Source organism: Gorilla gorilla, chromosome 7 (assembly GCF_029281585.2).
Source record: "Gorilla gorilla gorilla isolate KB3781 chromosome 7, NHGRI_mGorGor1-v2.1_pri, whole genome shotgun sequence".
Lineage (NCBI taxonomy): Eukaryota > Metazoa > Chordata > Mammalia > Primates > Hominidae > Gorilla > Gorilla gorilla.
The window spans coordinates 63,825,449-63,834,151 of NC_073231.2; positions in this window are offsets into that span (position 1 = coordinate 63,825,449).

Genomic DNA, 8,703 nt, shown 5'->3' on the forward strand with positions numbered 1-8,703 from the left:
AATTTTTCTCTGCCTTGCAGAACCCAGAACTCCCTGAGCTGCAGGTGGCGGGTGTGAAGAGAATCGTAACATGCTCCTGTTTGCTGAGCTGCTGGTGTCAGGCGTGAAGAAAGCTGTAACACACACCTCTTTGCCGAGCTGTGGGTGGTGGGAACGAGAGAGTTGTAACATGCCCCCGTTTGCTCATCTGTAGGCACAAAGAACTGAAGCCATTGGGCGCCATTCGCTCTGGCCTGCTCACTGAACTGTGAAAGCTGCCACATTTCTTGGGAACTCAGACCTCAGGACTCCCTGGGTGAGAGCTGTAACACCCCTAGGAGCTCTGCTGTTGCTGGCACATCTGAGTTTTTGGGTGCCACCATGCTCCCCTTGTCTAGACGCTGACGCCCAATGTGGAAACCACTTGCAGCATGCCCAACGCAGCTGTGGGCTGAGTGCAGAGTCCCTGTTGGGGCATGGGATCCAGGCTGCGTCACGAGCTGAGTGCAGCCGGCTGGGTGGAGTGAGCCTGGTGGACTGGAGTGAGGCTGCAGGCAGTGGTCATGGCAGCCACAGAGATTTCTGGCTGGTAAAGTGGTACCAAAAGGAATCCTGTAACAGTGAGTTCAACTTTGCCCAAGGTGTGGTCCTTCACATTATAGGCTGAGAAACTTGATATTGTTAATGTTCCAGCAATGAACTGACTTAGAGGTGCCAATTCATACTAAAAAAAAAAAATCACCAGAATGTAAGGTATTAATTTCTAACGAGAAATAGTGCTATCAAGTGAATTGGATGCTGGCCCTGACCTCACTAGTATATCGGAAGGCTAACTGCAAGCAGTCTTCTTGGTGGGCATAGGGAAGAGTTGGTTGCCTGGCTCAAAGTTTGAGTAATTTCGGGTTCTGAAGCATGCTCTGCCCAGGGAGAGAATTAATTCAGGATGGTTCTGATGTCCCCAGAGGCCATCTTCTCCCATATTCTGTGCTTGAATGGAATCTTTGGGCTACCATTTCTATCCAGCCAGTTTCTTCCCATTTGTAGTCTTTCTCCAAGAAGGATATAAGTATAATCAATTAATTTCCTTATTAATAATTGCATCTTTGTCTCCCTGAAGTTAAATCCAGGATACACTGAGGTTTGAGATGCAAACTTGTAGGATGTGTGTTTAGAGACACAAGTCATTAATGTCATATGTTTTGTGTGGAGATTTACAGTATGAAATTCAAAGGGAAACCTAATTTCCAAGTGCTTAGGGCTTCTCATAGGTACAGACAGTGAAAGCATAACCAAACAGGAGCCTCCACTAGCTCACAATATCACTTTCTTCTACAGCATTTTTAACCATCAATGTTATATTTACCTATATCTGTAAGTTATGTGTTACATGGAGAAATGAGTGAAAATGCAGGTTATTAAGGAATAAATTGGGAGACTTCCTTGTAGACGTTTTCTGATGTTGGAACCTGGCCACTTTATGATTTGCCTTGTTCCAATGTGAAATCTGACCTGCACATTTAGCTAGTATCAACAAGAAAACATGCCCCATTGTGTTTTTTTGTGTCCAAGAATTTGGAACACTTTCCACAAAACAGAAATTTTCAGTGTCACACTTTTTCATTTTTGCAATTGTCTTTATACTTATCTACTCTAATTATCTTTTCTATATACTGTTGTGACTGAAATAATGACTTTATTCCATTAAGTCACCAAAAATCAAATAGAAGATTCTATCAAAACATAGCTGTCAGGTAAAATTGCATTCTGTGGAAGGATAAAAGCTATTCTGTTTTAATAATTTTAATTTGTTTCTGCCACAAAGATTCGTTTGTGATAATTTCCTTTAACATTTAAAAGATATTTTAAATGATTCCATTTAATATTTCTTTTCTGACTGATTCTGTTATCTGCTGTCACATAGATTGTGTAGTCTAGGAAACCTGAAGCCAGCCCTGATGATATAAAGTATCTGAGTTCTCCTTCTTATTCCGTTTCTGACTTATTTTATGAAAACTGGTAAGTGACTTAACCACTTTCTGCCTACGCACCTGAAAAATACGTTAGATAACTACTGTCAACAAACAATGCATGCCTTTTATCTGCGGTGCATCAGTTTCATCACTGCTGCAGCTCAGCGGGGGAGGCAAAAATCAAAAGACAGAGAACAACTCAGCAGTTGATGGTATTCTTCATGTAAATACACCTTCTATATGTCATGTCTTCAGAACAATGCTACAAATGCCAAAGGTTTTTAACATGCTGTTAAATATCAGGATCAACTTTATTGTTTATTTTATTGTTTTTCAGGTAGGGGTTAGTGATGCTTCTTGCCTTCCTAGTTTTATATTAGCCCCTGCAACCAAGCTTTCAACCATTGTAATGCAGAATTCCAAGACTGCCTGTCTTCGCAGAGCAGTGCTGCACCTCACACCCGAACCCCAGATTGTGAACTGACAGATGTGGGGCTATGGCCCAGAGTTAGGAATACAGATGGAACTGAGTTCAAATCTCAGCTCTGCCTCTTATTATAATCCTTTGACCTTGAGCAAATTCAATAGTCTCTTTGAGCTTCAGTTTCTTTATTCACCAAATGAGGGTAATTAACAGCACTGACTTCATGGAGTTAATGTTAAATAAAAATTAAATAAGATAATGTATCTACCTAATACAACATTTAGCACATAGTAGACATGAAATAACTGATAAGTATAATGGTAGCTATAAGTTGCAGAATAGAAAGATCAAAGCCTTTTGGCATTTATTTCTGCCAGTGCCTTAAACCACAACCCTCTTGGAAGCTATTGGTCCTTGGCTATGGATGGACACTGGCAATGCTCTGTATCTTATAAAGTCCCTGGAGAGTGAAGGCAAACAGCTATCTCTCCATCCCTTGCCAAAGGCTTCCTCAGTTTCCCCACCATCACTCCCTTCTCTTTTCCACAACATCAAGATTTTTAGTTTGAAAATGGTTAAAATTATATTGTCTTCAATGCCTTTATTTTCCGGCTCCACCTACCCTGCCCTGATTTTCATGACTTGGTGGGAGTCTAGTTCAATAGCATAAAATTAACTTTCATTTATAAGGTTAAGTCATCATTTATGATGATACATTTGTATAGAAAAATTCCAGGAAAAAAGCTTTTACTGACCTTCCAAAAGCTCAAGATAGCTGCTTAAATAACTAGTTCACAATGTCTTTTCTCTTTCAGCTAAAAATTAAGTGGATATAGATTTTTCTTGGCACATAGTAATATCCTGGGATAAAATGGGGTGAGGAAATCATTTTCACAATGTATTTATAAAATAAAGCAGAGAAGAACGTCTTGTCTTGTTTATTTGTATCTGAAATGCCTCTATATCATGGCCTAGGTTGAGATGAGGACTGAAAGGAGAAGGAAGAATGGCTGAGGTTGAAACAAGCCTTTTAAGAGGGGATTAATATCAAGGCAGTGTGGTCTACTAGAGAGAAAATCAGACTTGGATCTGGAGAACCTAATGTCCTTTTCAGATAAAACATTGCATCTTTCTCAGTGTTAATTAGAAAATATTTTTGTTTCTGTGACATGTTTTCCCCATGTAAAAAAGTCTACATTTCCTCTATGGAAAAATCACCCCTTTATTCCATTAAACTCCTACCTGTGGAAATAAATGAGCACCAACACAATGAGAACAAAGGCTAATTATTCAGAGCTTGTTATAGCAAGGAAGTCAGCCACTGTCATTGTGTTTTAGCAGAAACTCAAAGTCAGGCAGAGAAGGGAGAACACTGTAGTGGAAGAAAAGGGAAGGCTTCAGGTATGCCTTGAGCAGAAGCTATTGGCATGGGGGAAGCTGGACACGGTTAACTAAAAGCGGGACATGCTATGTGATGGTTAGGAGGGCACATCTGGCTTTCTTTGGTTGGTCCTAAGTTGGAAGTGGGAACAAAATTAGGGAAGCTGTCAGTTATTAATCATGTCCTCATCATTTTGGGCTGATTTTTAAGGGATTACTTTTTGGCTTTCTGGATTGTTACTAATAGTCTGACCTGTGTTTAGCAGGTGGCTTCCTGCCCTGTCACTGTGGATAAGGGGTTAGTTTCCTGAGTTGGTTGCTGCAGATTATGAATTAAAAGGTCTATTTTTATGTATGGTCTGGATGCTCTTTGTATATTCACTCTTTCATAACCGTAGGGTGATGTTGCATCCTTAGGGAACCAGCTAGGGAAAAGTGGGCTTGGGTTGTCTGTGTTCTAAAATTATATAAGGTTTCCTGGACAATAGATGCACGTTAAGCATTATTTCAGAATATGATGTGGGGAGGAAGAACATGCGGGTTAGGCCAAGATCCAGGGCCCAAGAACAACATCCAGTTTATACAGACAGAGTATAATAATGGGCCAAACTGGCAAGAATAAAATGGAAAATGTGTTCCTGCAGCAGAAGGAGACTCATGGGGATATAATTGGTATTTTCAGATATTGAAAAGACTACCATAAAGAAAAGACTGCCAGTATACCCCACTAGATCAGTCAGCAGAAATAACAGGGAGTTAAATTTAGTATAAATATAGGGAAGGTCTTTCTAAATATTAGAGCTCTCTGACAATACCATGAATGGCATCCTAAAGAAAGAAGTTTCTTCTACTTGACAGGCTCAGTAAAGATGATCATCTATGAAAACTGTTCTGGAGGTGGTTTATGCAGAGGACAAAGGATGGCCTCTCACTCTGGGATGATATGAATCTAAAAGTTAAGGTGAGTCCTGACATTCACAATAAGCAATGAATAGCCCATATCAAATGATAAATGGCAAGACAGAAAATTTGGAAAATCTAATAAGAAACTAGGAAAGAGGAAGAGGTAGGAAAAAGACAAGGATAGAAAAGGAGAGGAAGTAAAGAGAGAGGAAAAATGAATTTAAATCAATTGTGTGAAAATGAGAAAAGGCACAACTGAAATTAGACATATTAAAGTCAATGGCTACAAGGAGCTACCCACCAGCTCTCTCCCCCTGGGATTTCTGGGTGCTTGGTCACCTCTCACACAAAAGGAACAGTAGAAATTCGAGTAGGTAATTATACATCCCTGATTCATGAGCCTGGACTTTCCTGTGGGCTGTTATTTATGTAGATTTTAGGGGGAGATGCAATTCAAGAACTCTAGAGACAAACATCATGGGTTTTTATGAACTATAGAATTAATTTCTGTATTGAATTACTGACATTCTGCAAACCAAATGTCTTCAGGAATTTTGTTTATTCTGATCTTACATTCCTTAATTACTTATTATTCTCCATGATTAGTTGGAAAAGGAAATGCATATCTTAGGCATCCTATTTCAGGATGCAATCTGAACAAGGTAGAACAGTCTTGCCTCAGCAGATAGAAGGACAGAGAGATCCTAATCTTTATTGTGCATTGGACCAGGCATCACGCCATATTACAAATATTACTTCACTTAATCCTCTCAAACCCTGTAGAAGACTATTATTATCTCAATTGTTTAAGTGAAGAAAATGAGGCCACACAGTGTGGCCTAGTAACTTACAAAGGTGGGTTAGTTAATAATGAGCAGAACCAGGATCTATTTTTTTTTATTTTTTAAGTTCTGGGACACATGAGCAGGATGTGCAGGTTTGTTACATAGGTAAATGTGTGCCATGGTGGTTTGCTGCACCTATCAACCCATCACCTAGGTATTAAGCCCTGCATGCATTAGCTATTTATCCTGATGCTCTCCATCACCCCACCCCCCCAACAGGCCCCAGTATGTGTTGTTCCCCTCTCTGTATCCATGTGTTCTCATTGTTCATCTCCCACTTAGAAGGGAGAACATGTGGTGTTTGGTTTTCTGTTCCTGTGTTAGTTTGCTGAGGATGATGGCTTCCAGCTCCATCCATGTCCTTGCAAAAACATGCTCTCATTCTTTTCTAATTCCTTTCTCATTCCTTTCCTGCATAGTATTCCATGGTGTATATGTACCACATTTTCTTTATCCAGTCTATCATTGATGGGCATTTGGGTTGATTCCATGTCTTTGCTATTGTGAAAAATGCTGCAATGAATATATATGTGCTTGTATCTTTATAATAGAATGATTTATAATCCTTTGGGTATATATCCAGTAATGGGATTGCTGGGTCAAATGGTATTTCTGGTTCTTGGTCTTTGAGGAACCACCACGCTGTTTTCCACAATGGTTGAACTAATTTACATTCCCAACAACACTGTAAAAGCATTCCTATTTCTCTACAGCCTTGCCAGCATCTGTTGTTTCTTGACTTTTTCATAATTATCATTCTGACTGGCATGAGATGGTATCTCATTGTGGTTTTGATTTGCGTTTCTCTAATGATCAGTGATGTTGAGCTTTTTTGTGTGTTTGTTGGCCGTATAAATGTCTTCTTTTGAGAAGTGTCTGTTTATGTTCTTTGCCCCCTTTTTAATGGAATTGTATGTTTTTTCTTGTAAATGTGTTTAAGTTTGTTTTTTCTTATAAATGTGTTTAAGTTCCTTGTAGATTCTGGATATTAGACCTTTGTCAGATGGATAGATTGCAAAAATTTTCTCCCGTTCTGTAGATTGTCTGTTCACTATGACGGTAGTTTCTTTTGCTGTGCAGAAGCTCTTTTGTTTAATTAGATCCTATTTGTCAGTTTTTGCTTTTGTAGAACCAGGATTTAAAATCAGGATTATGTGACACTAAATCCACAGTATAGACTGCCTCCAGCAAACAACAAACCACAGACAAATAAATAGAATAAATATTTTTATACATCTTAACTAATATTTAGAAGTAAAATATGATGAGTAAATGAAGTCAAACATACAAATTTTATTTTTGTATTTCACTGATAAAGAGAGGAGGATTATTTTTCAATCAAAATTTGGTAGTATATTCTAATATTGATAACAACTGGTAAACCTTCATATGGCGATTTTATGGAGTTTTGAAAAAATGTGCAGAAGGTTTATTGAGAATTTAACATGGCTAAATACCCCATTGAGTTATTAATTATGTTTGTTTTCTAATTCACAGGTTAATCATGAAGGTCGGGTATTTCAGGTTTGGTATTTTATCTGAGCAGTATGAGTATTTTTGTGGACAACACCAGGTAAAGTCCTTAAGATGACTCTCAAATGGCCTAAGATGGGTCATGTGGCAGTTCCATAAAAACCACCATAATGTTGTGTGGCTGGACCTGGATCATGCACTCAAGCCTGAAGTTTTAGATGGGAGCCCAAGGTGGGCAGATATATCCCACCCAAAATAGATGAGGTTCTGTTATCAGAAAAAGGATGAATAGATACTGGTTGGTGAAAATATCAGATCTTTGCTATCACTTTACAACCAGCACATAGTACAAGTCTAGTACATTAGAGCTGCCATTGTGATTGTTTTTGTTGTTAGTGTTATAATACTATTAATTGAATCTGAGATGTTTAAAATATGTTGTGTGTCCACTTTTGCTTCATTTGTCCTGGCTTCTCCAAGATTTGTCTGCAGTTGGCTTTAAAGCCCCAGGTTCCAAATCAGTCATTCTTGAGACAGGAGTATTTTGATGCACAATGAACACTAAGGAAAGAGATTTTCTGCTGGATGGGCCCAGGGATTAATTCTGAATATGCCATGTACAAGCTTGAACATGTTATTAAATCTCATTTATCCTTTGCTTTCCCATCTAGAAGATGGAATAATAATAACAATCATACAAGGTGGTTGTAAGTAGTAATAATACATGGCAAATTCTCAAAATAGTGTCTGGATATGAGGTAAAATATGCCCTTAAAGCATGTAGCCTAATTCCTGGTACATAACCAGTTCTTAATAAATAGTGGCAAACATTGTGGCTAGCATTTCATAACTTGCAGTTCTCACTATTCTTATTGGAAGTTTATATCATGACCTGGTAGGAATCAGTGCTTTAAAACAGATCACTAGGCTACTTATATTGCTTCAAGAATGTTCTGACAACCAATCATATGAATAAAAGTTCTACTAGGTGGCTGCATGGTGGCTTTTCAAAGCCTCTTGCCTGACCTGTGTTCACCTAGGCTTATGAGACAACTTCTGTCTTGGCATCCATGCTCCGATTTGAACAAATTTCCTTATCATTGTACTTATTCCTTGTACTATAGTGGCTTTTCTCTTTCACCAGACTGAAATCTTCACAAGGCAGGGTGGTGATATCCCTCTGCCCCTAGCATAATGTCTGACAAATAGTAAGCTTGTTAATGACATCTGCTGAATGAATGATTGAATGTTTCAACCAATGAATTAATAAATTATTCTTGAGTGAAGATTTCCTGCTGTTGCTGCCACATAAGTTTTTGGTCTCCTACAGCCAGTGATTTGGAGACCCCCTTTGGGCATTCTGTGTCCTGCTAGCTGTGGCCCTTGCCTCTTATCTGGGGACTGAGCTTGGGTTGGGTTCATCATCTTCCTCTGTGGATGAAGAAGCTTTTTGCTTCACGTGAGATTATAGCAATACGTGCATGCCTGTTGTGTACAGGTTTTATTTATTTTAGAAACCACTTTGGAAAAAACCTTTCCCACTGTAATTTTAAATACCACAGGAATTTGTCACTGTGCCAAAAATGTTAAACATAATTAGAGCAGCTCTTATGTGTTTAGTATTATGCCAAGAACATTTTTTCCTCAAAGGTATTTTGATTATGATACCTTTCTGAGTAAATGTAATCAATATCAAAGTTATATCTGTTGTAGTCAAAACCATTTAAAT